Genomic DNA, 22552 nt, shown 5'->3' with positions numbered 1-22552 from the left:
GTTAACTGTTACACTTTATTATGTTGTTGTTTATACAGAGGCTTGATGGCGATGTAATGTAACATCAAAACCAGTAATATATAGTTCAAAATTTATGTCTGAGGGTGTAGTGCTGTTTACTTCAAATTGACCAGCTGATGTCCCTACAACTACATTCAACAAAGATGCATATCCAAAGACTAGATGTGCCATATGAGATAATGGGGCAAGCTCACAGCTAATATTATCAAGCTTATGAGGACAACAACAGCTATCATCTTCATTAAGATACTGTTTGTATGTTACTATATAGAGTTTTATTTCGGTACTCACCAGCAGTACTTCTCTACAACTGTTAAGAGATTCCTCTTTTTATATTATTACATTTCATTCACTATTTTTCTTTTGTTTATTTCTCTGTAGTTATATACCTTATTTTATATTTTCATGTTTATTCTTTTTTTATACCTTCTTTCAATGTGATATTTTTGACATATTGATACAACTTCATCATTAACCTTGATTTTGTTTTTCCATAATTGCATTAAATACACGACATCCTGAGTAATATAAGAGTGCCACGAATTCAACTCACCTCACATCAAAGTTAAGTCTGATTTACTGAATGACTACTTTAACGACCGTACCCTTCGATATCAATACGAAGATTGCCCAGAAAATAATGCACCGCATTACTCAAGAATTCTTTATTGAACATAATGACGGTTACACACCCTATTTTTCCACTTAATCTCCATCCCATTCTATAGCCTTCCTCCGGGGCGAAACAAGAGAGTGTGTGCCCTGTCGGTACCAATCCTTGTCCTGGTGTCAGAGCCAGCGTTGCACTGTGTAAACCACCTCCTCGTCGTCCTCAAAATGTCTTCCACGAATGGCATATTTTAATGGCCCAAACACGTGGAAGTCCGAGGGGGGCAGGTCAGGGCTGCAGGGTCAATGAGATAACCTGCCCAATCTTGTTTTGCGAAGTGTTCAGCAGTCCTCAGACTTGTGTGGGGCCTTGCGTTAACGTGTTGCAGCAACACACCTTCTGAGTTGCTAAGGCGCCGAAGTCACAGGAAACGCATCTTGAGTTTTGTTTATGTGTTGACATATGCTTCTGAATTAATGGTACCGCCTCTTGACATCACATCAATGAGAATCACACCTTTACACTCCCAGAACACGATGAACAAGACCTTACCAGCGGAAGCAATTGCTTTGAATTTTTCCTTCTGTAGGCAGTGGGAATGGCGCCATTCCATGAACTGTCGTTTTGTTCGGGCTCAAAATGGTGAGCCCAGTTTCATCACCTGTCACAATCCGGAGCAAGAAGGCCTCTGTCTCAGCTTCAGAACGTTGCAACAAATCAAGACAAATGTTTTTCTGCGCGATTTGTGATCCTCTGTTAGACACCGTCGGACCTATCTTGCACACACTTTTGAATATCCAATAGTGCGGATAATTACATCCATACTTCCTTTGCTGATTGACAGATGCAACGCCTACTGCCGAGTCGTAATGTATCTGTCCTCACGAATGATGTATTGAATCATATCATTTTGCTTCCTTTTCTTTCTTTTTATATACATAATGAGCTATAAACCAAAGACAACGCCAAAGGTAAATTAACGAGTTGTTTTGTGCCAAGGATAACGTTTTGGTACATGACTAAATTCTCTATGAAAGAAAGTAAGAAATACGCTCTTCACTTTATTAATTCATGTATCTTCACCCTTTTTGTTTCGTAAAGTGGTGGCGAACCGACGTATGCTTGGATCCGTCGTGCCAGCGTTGTTAAAAATGTGTATTTTAACCGTATTATAAAAAGTTATTGGAAAAAGAATATTTATTCGCAGGGTTATAAGTTCTAATTCTATCTGTTCATCATTTCACTCGCCGCCGAGATCCTGCATCAAGAGGTTCGGTGCAGACAAGACTAATTCACGCAGTACCTGCAAGAGCATTCCTGCAACGACATTGTCGCACTCAGGGCCAAGCACAATGGAATTAATGTGAAGGTAATGATCACACTTCATAGGCACCTATTGAACTTGGTTTACTTACACTATAAACATTGTACTTCGTGTGACAGATCGACAGTTTCAATGGTTGCGGTAATTATTTGGTACCGCACAATACTGGAAGCAGCAGTACGTGATGCTAATAATGTGCATTGAATGTAATGACACTAAAGGTCTGTTGATACTGGTATCAGTTAAGTTCACCCAAGATTGTGCACAGATTCATAAATTACCTTCAAAATATTTTTCAGCTACTCTTTCCAATAAATTTTTCCAATTATTCAAGCAATTATTAAATTATTTCCATTTACTATTCATTGACAACATCAACTCGCTGCAACATATCAGGTGTGACGGCCGTCGATGGTCTCCCCGACAGATGTAAATCGTGGAGCTTCGCCGAACCGCCTTCTGATGACCTCACCAAAAAATGGTTCAAATGGCTTTGAGCACTATGGGACTTAACATTTGAGGTCATCAGTCCCCTAGAATTTAGAACTACTTAAACCTAACTAACCTAAGGACATCACACACATCCTTGCCCGAGGCAGGATTCGTACTCACCCTCCGTGCCCAGCGACTAACTGTACTTACGTCAACAGCAGATGCTTCATAGACTTTGCACAAGCGTTTGTGAATATTCCCCACAGTTTCCTTCTCTACAATGAGAAATTCAATGACGGCATGTTGCTTGTAATGTACATCACCCCTCAGACAATATTTTGAAACTGTCCTGCAGCTACGCTATCTGTCGGAAGTGACGGAAACTTGACGCACCCACTCAGGAAGCTTCAGATACTGCATACGTAACGTTTCGCATTCGTAGCGTTGTTTTCGGGTGAGAAAAACAAAATGCGGTGCATTACTTTCGGGACAATCCTCGTATTGATTGGTATACCTTTTTGTGACTTCGATCAGTGAGTTTCTGTGCTGCTGGTTGTGCCTTTAACCTTTCTGGTTTGAAGGTTTATTCCAACTGTTTTAGGTAGATGGAAGAAGTGATCACATTGTTTATGTCAGATACATGCATTAGTTATACTGCGATTTGTTGGTTACTAATTTGTCTTTAACTGAATTTTAACTATCCAATTTCGGATTTTAAATAGATACCTGCAGACGCCGATTATCTTATTATGGTTCCTACAATGACTATAAGCATTTCGATTTGATTCGATCTAATTTTCATTTGGTCATGAACATTTTGTGCGAGAGGTCGCACAGTTTATGCCTTTACTTTTAGATCTCTGGACGTCAACTATAGAAATGATCTCATATTTTGAGTTTTGCGAATATTGTTTAGGAGCTTGACATTTATCGATACTGGTGACTTTTATTACTTTTGCTCCATGTGTAGAAACTTTTCACAGAAATGTGAGAGGTCTGCGACCTCCTAAAGTCTTTTTTTTTCATCTGTCTTCTAACTGTTTTGATGCTGTACTCCAGACGTACATTCTCAGAAATTTCTTCCTCAAATTAAGGCCGACACTTGATACTAGCTCACTTGTCTTGGCCAGGAATGCCCTTTTGGCCATTGATAGTGTGCTTTTGATGTCCTCCTTGCCCCATCCGTCATTGGTTATTTTGCTGCCTAGGTAGCAGAATTCCTTAACTTCTTCTACTTCATGACCATCAATCCTGATGTTAAGTTTCTCGCTGTTCTCATTTCTGCTATCTCTCATTACCTTCGTCTTTTTTCGATTTACTCTCAATCCATTCTCTGTACTCATTAGACTGTTAATTCCGTTCAGCAGATCATGTAATTCTTCTTCACTTTCACTCAAAACAGCAATGTCACCAGCGAATCGTATCATTGATATCCTATCACCTCTAATTTTAATTCCACTCCTGAACCTTTCTTTTATTTGCATCATTGCTTCCTCTCTGTACAGATTGAACAGTAGGGGCGAAAGGTTGCATGCTTGTCTTACACCCTTTTTAATACGAGCTCTTCGTTCTTGATTGTCCACTCTTATTATTCCCTCTTGGCTGAAGTACATATTGTATATGACCTGTCTCTCCCTATAACTTACACCTACATTTTTCAGAATTTCGAACATCTTGCACCATTTTACATTGTCGACCGGTTTTCCCAGGTCTACAAATCCTATGAAGTGTCTTGATTTTTCTTTAGTCTTGCTTCCATTATTAACCGCAACGTCAGAATTGCCTTTACCTTTCCTAAAGCCAAACTGATCGCCATCTAGCGCATCCACAGTTTTCTTTACCATTCTGCTGTATATTTTTCTTGTAAGTAACTTGGATGCATGAGCTGTTAAGCTGATTGTGCGATAATTCTCGCACCTGTCAGCTCTTGCCGTCTTCGGAATTGTGTGGATGATGCTTTTCCGAAAGTCAGATGGTATGTCGTCAGATTCATACATTCGACACACCAACGTGAATAGTCGTTTTGTTGCCACTGCCCCCAATGATTTTAGAAATTCTGATGGAATATTATCTATCCTTCTGCTTTATTTGATGTTAAGTACTGCAAAGCTCTTTTAAACTCTAATACTGGATCCCCCATCTCTTGTTAATCGACTCCTGGTTCTTCTTCTATCGCATCAGACAAATCTTCCCCCTCATAGAGGCTTACAACGTATTCTTGCCACCTACCCGCTCTCTCCTCTGCATTTAACAGTGGAATTCCCGTTGCACTCTTAATGTTATCACCCTTGCTTTTAATACCACTGAAGGTTGTTTTGACTTTCCTGTATGCTCAGTCTGTCCTTCCGACAATTTCTTTTTCGATGTCTTCCCCCTTTACATACCATGTTACCATTTAAATATCCTGATACACTTTCTCTATCTCTTTATCTTCAGCTTACGACGTCGGCATGTATACCTGAACTATCGTTGTTGGTGTTGGTTTGCTGTCGATTCTGATAAGAACAACCCTGTTACTGAACTGTTCACAGTAACACACTCTCTGCCGTACCTTCTTATTCATAGCGAATCCTACTGCTGTTATACCATTTTCTGCTGATGTTGATATTACCCTACACTCATCTGACCAGAAATCCTTGTCTTCTTTCCACTTCACTTCACTGACTCCTACTATATCTACATTGAGCCTTTGAATTTCCCCTTTCAGATTTTCTAGTTTCCCTACCACGTTCAAGCATCTGACATTCCACGCCCAGAATCGTAGAACGTTATCCTTTCGTTGATTATTCAATCTTTTTCTCATGGTAACCTCCCCTTGGCTGTACCCTCTCGGAGATCCGAAAGGGGGACTATTCTGGAATCTTTTGCCAATGGAGAGATCATCATGACACTTCAATCACAGGCCACATGTCCTGTGGATACACTTTACGTGTCTTTAATGCAGTGGATTCCGCTGCCTTCTGCATCCTCATGCCGTTGATCATTGCTGATTCCTCCACCTTTAGGGACAATTTCCCACCCCTAGAACAAGAGAGTGTCCTAAACTTCTGTCCGCTCCTCCGCCCTCTTTGACAAGGTCGTTGGTAGAATGAGGGTGACTTCTTATGCCGGAAGTCTTCGGCTACCAATGCTGATCATTAAATAAAATTTAAGCAGCGGCGGGATTCGAACGCGGGACCGAAAACGTTTTGATTATGAATTAAAGACACTACTTTTCACTCGAGGGAAGACTTGAACCAAGGACCTCTCGTTGCGCAGCTGCTCACGCTAACCATGTATATGACCTCATACGTTTCAGTTTGCGTACTTAGATAAGGACATAACATTACCGATCGAAATAGTCGACTCTCACAAGGGAACCTCCCCATCGCACCCCCCCTCAGATTTAGTTTTAAGTTGGCACAGTGGATAGGCCTTGAAAAAACTGAACACAGATCAATCGAGAAAACAGGAAGACGTTGTGTGGAACTATGAAAAAATAAGCAACATATACAAACTGAGTAGTCCATGAGCAAGATAGGCAACATCTTGGACATTATAAGCTCAGAAGCGCCGTGGTCCCGTGGTTACCGTGAGCAGCTGCGGAACAAGAGGTCCTTGGTTAAAGTCTTCCCTCGAGTGAAAAGTTTAAATTTTTATTTTCAGACAATTATCAAAGTTCAGGCACTCACACATAATAAACTTCGCTCTCCAAATGTTCAGATTTGCTTGCACATATGCAGGATTTGACGCTCTACACACGGAAAATTTGAAAACGTTATGACAGAGCACAGGGAAAACTGTGCGACTGTGAAACTGTTGCATTCATTTGTTGCAGTTTATGTGACAAACCCTTATGTTTTCATCACTTTTTTGGGAGTGATTATCACATCCACAAGAAAACCTAAATCGGGCAAGGTAGAAGAATCTTTTTACCCATTCGCCAAGTGTACAAGTTAGGTGGGTCGACAACATATTCCTGTTACGTGACGCACATGCCGTCACCAGTGTAGTATAGAATATATCACACGTGTTTTCCTGTGGAGAAATCGGTTGACGTATGACCTTGCAATCAAATGTTTTCGGTTCCCATTGGAGAGGCACGTCCTTTAGTCTACTAATCGCACGGTTTTGCGGTGCGGTCGCAAAACACAGACACTAAACTTATTACAGTGAACAGAGACGTCAATGAACGAACGAACGGATCATAACTCTGCGAAAATAAAGAAAGTAAACTTTTCACTCGAGAGAAGACTTGAACCAAGGACCTCTCGTTGCGCAGCTGCTCACGCTAACCATGGGACGACGGCGCTCCTGAGCTCACACTCTCCTTGATGTTGCCTATCTCGGGCATGGACTACTCAGTTTGTATATTTTGCTTATTTTTCACATAGTTCCACACAACTTCTTCCTGTTTTCTCAGTTGATCTGTGTTAAGTTTTTCAAGGCCTATCCACTGTGCCAACTTATAACTAAATCTGAGGGGGGTGCGATGGGCAGGTTCCCTTGTCAGTAATTTTGCTTCAAGTGCAGAAAATTTTTGTGATTCGTATCATTATTCTAATGTCCCAACACGTACTACAGAAATGATGTCCCAGATGCTGCATGAGCAGATGACGTTCGCGGAGCCACGAAACCCGCTCCGTTCACCGCCATCACTTATCATCATGGTACAAATAGTCTGAAGATGGTCACATTCGGACAAAATCGGTGTACCATTAAAAGAAATATTTTATTGTAGTTGAAACTGTTTTTAATCCGTTTTAAATGTTAAACATTTCCAGTTTAAAGGCACACACTGAACTCGAGAAGGAACAATTTATATCTGTAAACAGACACATGAATGTACTGTATTCTCTTATTCTCCTTTTGTGCATGCAGTTGGACACAGAAAACAGTCAAAAACTCATTATTTAGTAATAATGGAACATTTATCTTTTATAACTCTCTTCTCTCTCGTGATTGATGTTAACAAGCGCTGGATTATGCATATATAATTCTTGGCTGTCACTAAAACACAAAGAAGCAGTCTAAAACTGAGATGCAAGAGACAGCAAATCTGTAGTTCTCGAGCTCTGAGTGTTCTGAGTGCAGCTACTACTGCTAACTTCAACACTCATTAGACTCCAGTCTAATGCAAACTTGGCAGAGCAAGGCATCGAAGGCACTATCCACCGTAAACGGAAGTAGGCGCCCTCCTTTGACCCATACGGCGGTATTTCATAACAGCTACGAGGCGGTGGGGCCTTGCAAATCCATGAGGCCTCGTTTAAGCGTCGTCCGGTTAGGCGTCACTCATGATGCTGCGATGACATGCGGCATCTGTGCGATTGTCGACTACTGATATGAAGCTATCGATGATCGATGACACTGCACTCCTCTCCCCAAAACCTCCACACCGGCATAGTGTAAGGCAGCGGAGCACGATTGCGGGAGGACAGAATGCCCACGCAATTGCAGGGGCAGGATCTAAGACTGTAGTCAGCACTATCCTCATATCAGCATTCGCCCTGTGTGTGGCCAGCAACGTGGACCGGAAAACCAGTCACATGTTGTGCGACAGCATCTGTAGGTGCAGAAACCGACATGGTCCCAGAAGGAGCACTAAAGACGGCGATGGGAACTTCTGGGGCACCAAGCTGCATGACCAGATGCAGTTCCTGCAAACGCTGCGGTTCAGGGGTAAGCTTAATGACTTGCTTATTTGTGTCGAAGAATTGGAGTTGAACAAACCAGTTAATATAATCTGCCTCTCTGAAAATCATGTAACTGCTGGTATAGATATGTTAAATGTTGCTGGATTCAAGTTATCTTCTTACTGCTGTAGAAAAAATATGGAGAAAGGAGGAGTTCCCACATTTTTCAGACACTGTTTTGATTTCTAGAATATTGGTATTAGTAAATTTTGCTCAGAGTAGCACTTAGAAGCTTGTGCAACAGAAGTAGTGTTTCATAATAAGTCCTTTATAATAATAGGTATGTACAGATCACCTTCAGGAAATTTTAATCTCATCATAAAAAATGTACAAGCTCTGTTGTCCCATCTCATGGTAAAAAAACAAGGAAATAGTGGTTGCTGGTGATTTTAATGTGGATTTACTGAAAGGCTCTATCAGTGAACAATTATTGCAGTCAAAAACACTATCATTCAATTTAGTTCCTACTGTGAACTTTGCAAATAGGATATACAAATGCTCTGAGACTGCTATTGATAATATATTTGTAAACAAATTTTGGGATTTAGCCTTATCATAAAACCAATAGTAAATCGGCTATCTGATCATGACATGCAGCATCTTGTGTTAAATGACCAAACTTGTCAGGAAACAAACCTATTACATCCGAGTAGGGCAATAAATCAGCCAAAAACTGAGAAATTCAGGAAATTGCTCAAAGACATGAGCTGGATAGATGTTTACAATACTTCTGACTCAAAGAGAAAATACAAAGTATTCATTAATAACGTTACCTTCAATTTTCAAAATTGTTTCCCCTAAAGGTAACTCAAATCACACAGAAATCAGAAAATAATCCATGGATTACACAAGGGATAATAATGTCATGTAGGACAAAAAGCAGACTGTATCTGCTAGCTAGGAACAGCTCTGATTTTAGCATTGTAGTGCATTACAAAGAATACTGCAAAATACTGAAGCAAGTAATCCAGAAATCGAAGCAGCTTTATTATGAGAAAAAGATAATTACATTGGGCAACAAAATAAAAACAGTATAGGAAATAGTGAAGAAAGAGACAAGTGGGGCTAAAAGGGAAGAGGAAGAGGTAGCTCTAAAAATAAATGAGACTTTGGTAACAAGTGCTTAGACCTCTTAAACAAGTACTCTATTTCCGTTACTGACAGCTTGAGGTTATCAGTTTCGCTGAACAGTGCAATGGAATATCTGAGAACAGTGTTTAAAAATAACTTAAGTAAAATGGAAATGACACGTCTCTCAAAGAAGTAGCATCCATCATAAAATCGTTAAAGTCTATGTACTGCAGTGGATATGATAACATATCAACGAAGTTAATGGAACAGTGCTCATGCAAGTTGAGCTTCATCTTAAGTTATTTATGCAATCAATCTCTTATCAGCAGAACATTTCGAGACTGGCTAAAATATGGTGAAGTTAAGCTTCTTTATAAGAAGGGGGATAAAGAGATGCCATCAAACTATCGACTAATTTCACTTTTGCTGGCTTTCTCAAAAATATTTGAAAAAGTTGTGTTCAAGCATCTCCTAAAGCATCTGACTGCAAATCAGTCCAAGTCTCTGTTTGAATTTCTTAAGTGTTCTGTTATAGAGAAAGCTATTTACACTTAGAGTGAAAATATACTTAATTCATTAGATAATAAATTAGAGGCTACTGGCGTTTTCTGTAACCTGTCAAAAGCCTTTGACTGTGTGAACCACGCTCGTGGTCGTGCGGTAGCGTTCTCGCTTCCCAAGCCCGGGTTCCCGGGTTCGATTCCTGGCAGGGTCAGGGATTTTCTCTGCCTCGTGATGACTGGGTGTTGTGTGTTGTCCTTAGGTTACTTAGATTTAAGTAGTTCTAAGTTCTAGGGGACTGATGACCATAGATGTTAAGTCCCATAGTGCTCAGAGCCATTTGAGCCATTTTTTTGTGTGAACCACAACATTCTCTTTAGTAAGTTAGAATATTACAGTGTCAGTGACAGTGCTGCAAAATGGTTTGAGTCTTATCTAACTAATAGGAAACAAAGAGTGTCAACTGCGAAATATCTGTGCAGTAAGCAGTCAGTTTTCATCTGACTGGGAATTAATTATATGTGGTGTTCCTCAAGGTTCCATCTTGGATCCATTGCTTTCTCTTGTGTACATTAATGACTCTCGTCTGTTACACTGCCAGATGCTAAGTTTGTTTTATTTGCAGATGATAGAAACATTGCGATAAGTAACAAGTCAAGTAAATGTTTAGAATCAGCTGCTAATTAATTTTTCACTGATGTTAATAAATGGTTTAAAGCTAATTCACTATCAATTAACAGAACCTGTAAGAGATTTCCTTCCAGCATGTGCATAACATATGAAGACATACAGATCAAAGAAGTTGACAGCCTTAAATTTCTGGGATTACAACTCGATAACAAATTCAGTTGGGAAGGGCATACCACAGAATTGCTTAAGCACCTAAACAAGTCTGTATTTGTAGTGAGAATGATGTCAGATGTAGGAGATATAAATATAAAAAATCTTGCATGGTTTGCTTACTTTCATTTTATTATGTCATATGGGATCATATTCTGGGGTAGCTCATCAAACTGAGAAAAGTTTTTCGCATTCAATAGCATGTAATAACAATCATTAGTGGTTTAAATCCAAGAACATCATGTAGAAACCTGTTCAAGGAACTTCGTATTTTAACCACTGCTTCTCAGTATATTTATTCCTTAATGAAATTTGTTGCAAGTAATATATCTCTATTTCCAACCAATAGCTCAATACATAGTATCAATACTAAGAATAAAAGCAATATTTGTCCAAAAAGGGGTCCAATATTCAGGAACACAAATTTTAAATAAATAGCCAGGAACCATCAAAAACTTGGTTTCAGATAAAGCACGGTTGAAACAGAGTTCGAAAGACTTTTTGATAGGCAACTCCTTCTAGTCTATAGATGAATATCTTAGCAGAGACTATTAGGCGAGCTTAAGTAAAAATGTCTGTTAGATTCCACTTTTGACATCACTTTGTCGCAACAGTCACGATTAGGTATTTTGTGTATGATAAATTTCATTCTGACAGGGTATTAATTTTGTAAATATTCGCTGTTCCAGTTTACTGTATAGTATTTACCTAGTTTTGACAATCCCCTGATCAGAGTAGTAAGTATTATATTCAAATTGTTTATTTTTTTCATATTACATTTTCTGATGTCTTCCACATCCACGAAAGTCATCTCATTTTTTGGGTCTACGGAACGAAAACTGAATCTAGTCTAATCTAATGAGGCCGCCAGCATGGTAGCGACACTGTAGGCGACTCCAAGTCGACATGCAACCGGCATCTCCGACAGAAGAAACGACTGCTCTGCAGAGGAGGCGACTGCAACTGCGACAGCGGCTGCTGCAGACCCTGGTGACAAACTAGGTCTACCAACAATATGTATGTGGCAGTATCACGAAAGTAACAGGCCAAAGCTCGATGCAGGGCATCAGACCCCAGATGGTGTTGGTGGATCGCGAAAGCGCTTTAGGAACTGCACCTCTATCCCTTTGCTACCCTTGCCAAAGACCTTGTACAAAACCGCTTACTGAAGCTGAAATTTAGAGTGAGTGTTGGAGCATAGATCCTTTGAGGTGAGCGCATAAGGTTGAGCAATGTCCTATGACGATGACCATGATGTCATGGCCTCTGAGAACCCATTTCCGGCAATGGAGCCTTGCTAACTGTTTGATCCAGACTACGCCCCAATGTCCCTGGTGTCACAGTTTGATTACTTCCCACTGGAGGAACGCGGGTTTTGCCATTTTCAGTACTAAGCAGGATGCTCAGCTGCAGCTAGTGATGGTGTGCAAAGTAGCGGAGTACTACAAGGTGGCAAATTTCCTTAATGTAACGAGGCTACCGACAGTGAACGAAGTCCAGAATCACACCCAAACACAGGTCCAATGTCATTCCACTCACCGCCCGCCGAAAAGTAACAGGAAATTCTAACTCGTGAATCTGATGAATCTGATGAGTGTCTGTGTGGGATCGACAAGACTCGGACAGATCAAACCTGGTTTCGGAGCCCACTGCTGCTAGCCTGACAATAGGTCATCATTGAAATACCCAGTGGTGCGTCGTTAATTCAGTTCATAATGCTGATTAGACATGCGTAAGGCCCACTGCTGTAGTTTCTGCACTGTCTGAGCTGGCACAGGCTGAGAGCAGCCAAATAGGACCGTCAATGGCCCGTGGTCCATAACCAAGTGAAATAGGCGTCTTTATTAATACTGACGCAACTGAGTAACCGTGTAAATGATAGCGAAAGCCTTTTTTCCAACTGACTGTAATTGCCTTGTGCCTTATTCAATGTCTTCGAAGTCAAAGCAATCAGACGATCTGTGGAGCCCATACGTTGTTATGACATCTCACAGATACTGGAACAGAAGGCGTCTAGTGCATAAACGACAGGTCTGGTGAGGTCAAAGTGTACAAGACACGGTTCACTTAACAGTACATCCTTTAATCTCTGGAAAGCAGTCTGACAATCATGTGAACAAAATATGGACACCTTTTGAGCGGAAGCGGTTCAGTGGAGCAGCGATCTGTGCAGCGTTTGGTATGAAACGAATGTAGCATGTCAATTTCTTCATGACTGCTTGCAGAGCCGTTACTTTTGGGCGGACAGGCAAGTCTGAAATGGAACAATAATGCCCATCACGTGACTCAGATATACTATTTCTGCATTAATAAAGGAACATTTGGAACGATTACTTTTAAACGTGCCTCCAAAAACACTTTAAGCAATGCTCCCAGATTCAGCAAATGTTTAGCTGGTGTACAACCAGAGATATCCAAATAATGAGCACAGGATGGCATTGCAAAATAAGCTGCTGTTAAGATCTCTGAAAACCTGCTGGAGCTGACAGTCTACCGAATGGTAACCTCTGAAATTGAAAGAGTCCTTGAAGGGTATTAATCACAAAAATCTTCATGGGCGCCACGTCCAGAAGCAGTTGCTGATACGCTTCCTGTAAGTCAGTTTTCGAAGAAGGAAAAAAAAAGACCTTGTCCAAGTTGGCCTATCAAATCTTATGGGCTGGGTAAAGGGAAGGAATCAACAACAGTTTGCGGATTGATGGTCGTTTTGAAATCCGCACATAGTCGTAGCCCACCTGAGGCTTCGGCAGAACGACGGAAGAGGACGCCCACTGGCTGACAGACACAGGTTTCAACATATCGCAATCTTGCCATCGCAGCAGATTCTCAGCAGCCATGTCCCATAGAGAATGTGGGACAGGCCAAGCCAGAAAATTTTTATCTGTTCATTGTCTTTCAAAGTAACATGGGACTCAATCCTAGATGTTTTTCCTAAATTACTCTTAAACAAGGAACTGTACTAGTCTCACACTGCATCGACACTAGCAAGCAGCACAGATGAATTTAGTTGGGACACATTGCCGTAACTTGACAGACCAGATAAATCAAAACCCTCCAGTCTCATAAACATATGACATGAAACAGAACTGTTTCCGCAGTAGTATGAAAAGTAGCAGGCAAACTACATTCACCTAAAACGGGAATATTCTGTTCATTAATTGCTGGTTGCAGGCACTTGGCTGCTGGAGTTGGAGGCTACCCAGACGTTCGTATGTGTCACGGCTGAGCAACGTAACAGTCGCCCCAGTGTCTAGTTGAAATTTTACCTTCCTATTTGCCACACGCCATTTTACAAACAATTTGATAGACTGCCGGTTGATCACTGAAGACTGATCCGGAAATCAGATTGAGCTATCGACTTGTCCCTGTGCACCAAAATACCGTGGGTTCCTTACTTGGCTGTGCTGTGCCGTGCTCTGACAATGGGACTTACCAACACGAAACTGAGGCTGCAGACTACATTCAATCTGTGCGAGGAGAGAGGAGGGGGAGGGGGGGGGAGGGCTGCCCTCTAATGTTGCTCGCCCTTCACCTCCTCACCACAGAAATAGCTGACGCTTTCATATCAAGTTCAGTAACGTTTACTGTGTTCTGAGATTCAGTGATCGACAACACGGTTTTCAAGTTCGGAAGCTTCAGAATAGAGGCCTAAATGCGAGACTCTAAAATATTATGGGCGATAGCATCCGTGATATAAGGGCAATCTGGCATTAGAAGCCGAGTGGTGCGGACGCACTTTGAGTTTCCGCCTGCGACACGTACAGCTTGCCATGTTTACTTTTGCGGACTTAGACTCCGCTTGACTGTGAGCAGGAACATGGCAAAGCACTGCAGGGAAGCAACACTTCGATTCACCTTTAATAATGAATACACGCGACCAAAAGTACTGGAAGTAGAACGCTTCCTCCGTGATGAGGCAAAGTTACTGCCATCAGACATGCTGGGAATACACATTTCCATTCTTAGTGGTGTCCTGTATTCCAAGGTCGTTGGCAATGCAGCGGTTGACACGATATTGAAATCTGCACAACATGGCTTTCAGCTCTGTCACACTGACGGTAACGTTGGGACGATCACGGTGTCACGGAACCCTGTCGGCTCGTTTTCCGAGCTGTTATATCTTTTCCTACTGGCGCAATCCGTATACCTGTCGCGCCACTGGGTGGCGCTTCGGTCTTCTTGTAGTTGGCTGTTTGGTTAGAGGGAGCTGGAGGCAACTTGTTGACGAAAGGTGGGACAGTGAGGGAAAGAAACGTGTGACGAATAGCGAGCGTGCCATTACGGGGCCTGGTCGGCGGTTGCTCGTCCAAGTGAGCGGCTACTTTTACAGGGCCGTGTTGGCGTGTTGCTGTTTGCGTCTAGGGAGAATACCAAGTGGGCTGAAATGCGAATGGAAATTTGCACTGAGTAGGGAGGTATACTAGAGTAGTGCATGCAGTTGTGCAAAGCCACTGTGCCAGGTTGACGTAGTAGTTAGCAAATCTATCTACTGTGCGGGAGACCCTGGTTCGAATCCCGGCCTTTGTACAAATTTTCATTCATCGCTTCAGTCTGAGTATATGCATCATAGATCATGAGGTCCCCGAACCTGATCATGCATATATGGAATGTGACAGAGTTTGGTCTCTCTGAAGAGGCAAGAAGCACTTCAAACACGTATTTCTTCCTGAAGACAGACGTGAAGCAGATCAGCAGAAAGTTTAGCATAGAGGATATAAAACAGAAAACTTTCTTTCAATTAAAGTCATGGATGCCATAGCTGAAGATGTAGTTGCTAAAGACACAGAAGGAAATAAAATACCACGAAGGAATACCAGGTGGGTCTGAACCAGGAAAGAAAATTCTCTAACAATGGAATTCACGTATTCACTAAACCATGATCTTATCTGTGCAGATACGTATTTTAGGAGGCTCAATATTTGACCCCAGTAATACCTCTTCTGGAGCCTTTGCATAAAGATGAGTCTGAAATAAAATTTGAGAAATGGAAGAAGCTTCAGGAGGTGAAGAACTACATCCCTCCGCCTTATCACGAGTTCTACAGCAGTGTATCTCGTTCACAGATAACACTTACAGTGGGTGTAAAAGTAGAGAGTGGAGGAAGAATAGAACTTGCTCAAAGAAGGGAATGAAGAAGACTGGAAAATGCACAATACAGTGGTTCAGCATCACTATTGTTGCCCAGGAAGGATATTATTCAAGAGATACCACAGAAAGAAATGATTGTAATTGTATAGACAGTGACTGTGAGGGGCTTACAGTAAGTGAGTATGAATAATCTCTCATATATGTTGGAACCACATCAATATATTTTCATTGTGGTATTTTAATTTTATTTGCTATTTACCTCTTCAGATTTTATAAAGAATCTTATATTGTACTATGTACATCATGTATGTTGCACTAAAGAAATCTTCAAAATATAGCACAGCAAACAAAATGCTTTTGTACTGGTATCTGTTTTATTCTAAAAGTTTTAGGACACAAGGGTATAAGTATTTTTAATATTTTATAAAAAAATAATGCAGGGACAACAATCTCTAACAATACCTACAAGTATATACAGACTAAAGGACCATTATGAAAAAATATCTTATGTTTCGATAGTAACTCACGTAATTTATAAATAGCCATTTAACGCTGACACTCATTTACTCACTTTGCTTCGACAAGCACTTGTACCACTTGTACTCTCAGCACTTCAGTTAATACTGAAAAATAGGTCACTTTTAATTGTAACTGCATACAGATCCACACTAGGAAATTTTTAACTGTTTATGAATAATTTGAATTCTTTACTTGCTATTTGTCAGACAGTATCAAGCATTTTCTCTTACAATTTTTCTCTGTTTATGCTATCGTGGCTTCCTCGAAATCAACAAACAATACTGTTATTGTTGTGTTGTATTACCAATGTTTTAATACAGCTTTGTTCAGTTCAAATATCTGATCAGTAGTGGATCGATTCTTCGTAAATACCGTTGCTTCTCATCTATTATGTCTTTTAAATATGGTTCCAATGTTTTCTAGGAAATCTTGGAGACTATATTGTGTATATGTTTTGAAACTGCATCTTCTCCACATTTAAGTATTTTTGCTGTACTCCAGCTTTCCCTGTAGCTTTGTTGTTTTCTAGTATTCTGATTGCGCCTACTGTCTCTTTCAATTATGGTGGTGCAACTAGAGCTATGCCACTTTTATTTTTAATACCATACATCTATTTGAATATGAGAGGAAGAACTGATATCAGTAACTAACATTCCAACAAAGATGTATAAAGAGAGTAGGACTCTGATTGATAATGTTTCCTTTGATGAAGCTTAATGCATGAGAATAATTGTATATCCAGTAGCAGATGTTCTCTCTGATTATGATGCATAGTTAGGATAAATGAGATTGGGCCTTATAGTTCAGGTACTCCTCAGTGGATATCAGGATAATTAATTACTCCAAAATAAATGTTTTTAAGAATAGTTTACAGAAGATGACTTGGGATGAAACTTAAATTGAGCCAAATGTTGACATAATATTTAATCTATTCCATGATAAATTCACATCATTATTCGAAAATAGCGTTCTGCATAAGCTAATCAGAAATTACATTCAACAGCCATGTAAAAAAACCACGGATCACTAGAGGGATTAAAGTATCTCGTGAGAGGAAAACGAAATGGCATCTGTTGGCAAAAACAAGACAATATCCTACAGTAGTTGCACACTACAAAAACTACTCAAATTACTAATGTAGTCTCCTGCGCAGGAGAGCTTCTGTAAAGTTTGGAAGATAGGAGACGAGGTACTGGCGGAAGTAAAGCTGTGAGGACGGGGCGTGAGACGTGCTTGGGTAGCTCAGTTGTTTCGACAGTCTTCTTTCGGCTGCGGTGGGGCGAGGACGTCCGCTGCGCCCCGCCGTGCGCGACCGTGAGCGCTTGCTGGTGTTTACCTTCTCGCGGCGCGAGTTGCATTTGTTCCAAGTTCAGTGCGACTATGGCACACACATGGCGCCGCGATACGATCAAAATTACTTTCCAACCAGATCACGCGCGTCCTCGAGCCTATGAAATAGAACAGTTCATACGCGACGATCTACGTTTAGATCCGGCGACTGTCGTCGGAATACATTTTTCTATAACGGCGAGCGTGGTTTATGTTAAAATGACCAGTGCAGAGGTCTGCGCGACGGTGGTGTCTAAATACTCGAACTCCCTCAGATTCAAACATTCTGACGGGCATATCGGTGCAGTGATGGTGGATCATGCAGGCATGGACCTAAGGACTGTAAGGGGTTTTTGAGCTCCCCTTCGAGGTCCCAGAGGAAGTTGTCAAGGACGCCTTCCGACCATATGGCAATGTCATCAGTCACATTGCAGAAAAGAGGCAAACTTTCTCGACGTATAAGGTCTACAATGGTGTGAGCCAAATTAAACTTGAGCTCAAGAAACATGTGCCGTCCTATTTGAACATCGGTGGCTGTCGTGCAATCATAATATACGACGGTCAACCACGTACCTGTTCCGGATGTGGGCAGGAAGGCCATGTTCGATCGAGCTGCTTACAACGTAGAATTACGCAGACACCAGTGGGAGACTCCGGGGACGACAATCCTGCCCCTCGCGTACGCTCAGACGACGATGCGCACCATAGATGAGGACGACACGGGCGATCGGGCACATCCATCGACGTCAGAAGGACCTAGGGAGGAAGAGGAAGGACCCCAGATGCCAACCCATATGTCGCCTCCTCTGCAGCAACAACAGCAGCAACAGTCCCACGGAATCCAGACGCAAGATAACAATCAGAACGAGATGGACGTGGACACGAACATTGTCCCGACCGCGGCTTTCCTAGCGGAAGGTAATATGACGCTGGATTGCCTTCCACATTTGGATACGGATGTCCACGTTCGAAAGCAATGTTCGCCTCGACGACGCAAGCGACGTCGGCGGACCCCTTCTGATGATTGGCTCCTACACACGGCCGGTCGAGAAGGTGACATCTCGTCAGACGGCATCGATGCTGAGCCTGCTGAGGATCTAAGTGGTGTAGACGGTTCACTTGCCCATACTACGAGTGCCCAGTTACTTCTTGCACCACAGATGCAGCAGGTCGCGTCGATGGATGGCGCTCCGTCTACCTCTACCAAAGACGACTTGCGTGAGAGAGATTTAGGTGCCGATCAGCTACACAGCATCGTGTTGCACCAACTGTGGTCGGACGATTTTGAGGAACTTCCTGGAGAGGGCACGGGTGACAGGGGAGGGGGTGGCATCGGGGATGCCACTCCTAGCGTGAAAGACTCATAATTGTAACGGGTTCGGTGTGTCCGGCATCTCTTGCGGGTATCTTCGATTGCCATGGCGTCTACCCTAGGTGAAGAGGCTAGGCAGCACACCTTTCGCCTTGCCACAATCAATATCAACGCGATAAGGGCACCACACAAACTGACAATGCTACAACCCATGCTCGATGCGGCGGACATCGACGTCGCCCTCTTGCAGGAAGCATGTCGCTAGTTTCCCTTACTTCTATGGATATACCGCCCACACCTCCCACGCCTCTTCTACCGATTGTGGTGTGGCTGTCCTGCTACGGGACGGATTGGCGGCTACGGACGTACTGTACTTACCGAGTGCAAGAGCCATGGCAGTAACTGTCAACGGTGTACGACTCATCAATGTATATGCCCCTTCAGGATCAGGGAGACGGAGAGATCGGGCCCGCTTTTTTTCGGAAGATATTACGCCTCTATTTATGGGCCGCATAGATGATATGGTGATCCGAGGAGATTTTAACTGTACATTATCTCCGTCTGATCAGCAGCCACATCACGTCCCGCGTGCGGAATTGGAAATGTTAGTGCGTGATCTCCACTTGATCGACACGTGGCGCCACATCCATGGCCCAGCTGCTGGTTACACCCATTATAAAAGTCATTCATCAAGTCGGTTAGACAGGATTTATGTCACAAGCACCCTTTCGATGGCGACGAGGGGAGCAGAGCTCTGGCCCATTTGCACCATTGCCCTCCAACCTGCACGTGTGTGGCGCAGTAGGCTCCCTGGAAACTGAACGTCGCCCATCTGGACGAGCCGGCATGTAAAGGTGCTATCGAAGAGTCGTGGAACGCGTGCTTACAGCGTCGTGGTCGTTACCGATCGACCCTCAGTTGGTGGATTGAATGTGCGAAGCCTGCTCTTAGGCGCACCTTCATGGCTTACGGCCGGGAAGCAGCGGCATGGAGGAGGAGCACGGAAAACTTTTATTACACAGTCCTACGGGAATGTCTTGCTATGGAGCCCTCATCTGACAGGCAGATCATAGTCAATCGCGCGAAAGCGCAGCTCGTCTCTTTAGCACGCCGTCATTTACAGGGCGGTGTTACACGGTCGCGTGCTCCAGACATGATACAATCAGAAAGGCCATCTATGCACCACGTGCTCCTAGAACGCAGGAGGCGCCGTAGGGCACTGGTAACCGACATGATAACGGACGAAGGTCGACACGTGGTAGAACAAGCAGATATAGCAGAAGCCTTTTATGGGCATTAGGCTCAACTTTATTCAGCAGTGCTCCCTGATATGGCGACGGTAGACACCGTTTAAGCACATGTCCACGGTACAGTTCCACCAGACATGGTACCGACTTTACTGGGAGAAGTGACAGAAGAGGAAGTGCTCGACGCCATTGGTAAAGGTGCTCCCCATGTATCACCAAGAATCTACGGATTACCATTAGAGTTCTATCGAGCCTTTAAACAACTATTGGTACCATGTTTGATTGACATTTGTCAGGAATTGATGTCCCCGGGTATAACACTGTCTGCACCGTTCTTGGAAGGTCTGATTGTCCCCATCCATAAGCCGAAGGTGTGATTGTCCCCATCCATAAGCCGAAGGGACGGAATCATGTCCGCGATTATCGCCCCTTAACGTTATTGAACAGCGACTTCAAGATCTTTTCGAGGCTGCTATCAGAACGTATTAGCGGCACACTATTGCACGTCCTGTCCAGCGATCAGACGTCCTTGGGGGGACCCAACAACATCAGAACTGCGTTATGTCGTTACAGAGATCTCATCTCCCTTGCACGGGTGAAACGTCTGCCGGCAGTCCTGGCGTCTATCGACTTTAGCCAGGCTTTTGACCGTGTGGGGCACACTTTCCTCACGGCCGTACTACGGCGCATGGAATACCCCGACCCCTTTATCCCAGTGTTGACACGCCTACTACGTGGTGCTACTTCTCGAGTTCTTGTTAATGGAAGACTGACGGCACCCATGCCGATCCGCCGATCAGTACGACAGGGATGTCCATTATCAACATTGTTATTTGCATTGGCCTTAGAACCTTCGTTGTGTGGTCCCCGAGACAGGCTCACTGGGATACAGTTCGGCGACTCCATCTATCGCTGCACCGCATATGCGGATGATTTGATGATCGTCATACGTGGAGCTGACGACATGGCCGCGGCTTTGGACTGGATAGCAACCTACGGTACAACTTCTGGTAACCAAATCAACGTTGACAAGTCCGTCGCCTTGAGCATCGGGATTGGGCTACCGCAAGAACACATTGCCTCCTTACGCTTCAGTGATACTGTACGCTGCTTGGGCTTAGATTTCATGAACGACATGCGACGTGCGACGACGCTTAATTATCGACGCCTTCTTAACCAAATTAGGGCCGGAATTGCAAATCAGCGCTTGCGATCTCTCAACATCGTTCAGCGGGCGTATTATGCCAATGTATACCTTGGGTCCCGCATACCGCATGTCGCCCAAACGCTACCCATTCCGAAACCCTTGGCTCGTAGCATTATGGCAGCGCTGTTACTGAAGATCAGATACGTATCTCTTACCCTCCCCAAGGAAAAAGGTGGTCTCGGCCTAGTTAACGTCCATGATAGGGCCATTGACCTCTATGTTAGCTCACATTTATGTCTGCTGCGCCGATGTCCTACGAGCCTCACGAGTCAGCTTCTGACGGCGCTACGACCTGCTTCACTAAGAGCGCCCGTGCCATTACAGGACATCCCAGTGCCCCTCTTTTATATAGGACGTTTCTATTTAGAACAAAGTTATTGCAGTGTAGCGCTCACGACACCGCGAATGGCCACAACTCGACGCCTATATCTCGACATGCTGCAACTCCGCCCCCTAAATGTGGTCGAACTAAAATATCCTGACGTACGGTGGCGCGTGGTGTGAAAGACTGTACATGATGCCATGCTTGATACCGATGTTGTTTCCCAATGGTATGTTGTCGTTAATGGGAAGCTGGTGACGCAAGAACGTCTCTACAATATCCAAATGGCAGAATCTCCCAATTGTGTGGGCTGTAATACAGTAGATTCTGACGAGCACCGCCTCAACTGTGGAGAGGCGGAACCGGTTTGGCACCTTGTGCGGCAGATGCTGGCTTATCTCTTGCGAGTTAGGCCGGAGCATATATCTGCACGCACGTTAATGTTTCCGCTTGAGACATTTTACCCCACGACTCGAACCAACTCTGTCACCTGGATCCGTGGACATGCGGTCCATTACCTCTGTCGTGACGGACACAAGAATTTCCTTGACTTCTGGCTCTATTTGCAAGAAAGACATCATGCTATTTCCGGGCATACCAGATATCGACAGTGCTTCGCAAACTACCTCTGGAGTGCCTTTCACAGCCCGCCGTGTAGCTGGAATGTTCCAGGCACTGGTAGATGAGGTCAGAACGAACTGCAAACGATCATATATTTGAACAATCTTTATCAGTGGGCGCAATCACTGGGAAGCCTAACTACGAAGTGGTGGCTTTATTTTCATGTTATTTATGTTTACTATCTTCGATGGTGTCTTCATTCTGTTTTAGTTTTCCAGGCTTGATTAACTATGACTGTTCGCACGTTGATATCTACATAAATAAAAAAATGAAAAAAAAAAAAAATAAAAATAAAAAAAACAAAAAAAAATAAAAAAACAAAAAAATATACCTTCCAAAAAAAAAGTTGGTAGAGCACTTGCCCGCGAAAGGCAAAGGTCCCGAGTTCGAGTCTCGGTCCGGCACACAGTTTTAATCTGCCAGGAAGTTTCTA

The sequence above is a fragment of the Schistocerca cancellata genome, chromosome 3, assembly GCF_023864275.1.
Source record: "Schistocerca cancellata isolate TAMUIC-IGC-003103 chromosome 3, iqSchCanc2.1, whole genome shotgun sequence".
Classification (NCBI taxonomy): Eukaryota; Metazoa; Arthropoda; class Insecta; order Orthoptera; family Acrididae; genus Schistocerca; species Schistocerca cancellata.
Note: the sequence above shows the minus strand (reverse complement) of the source record.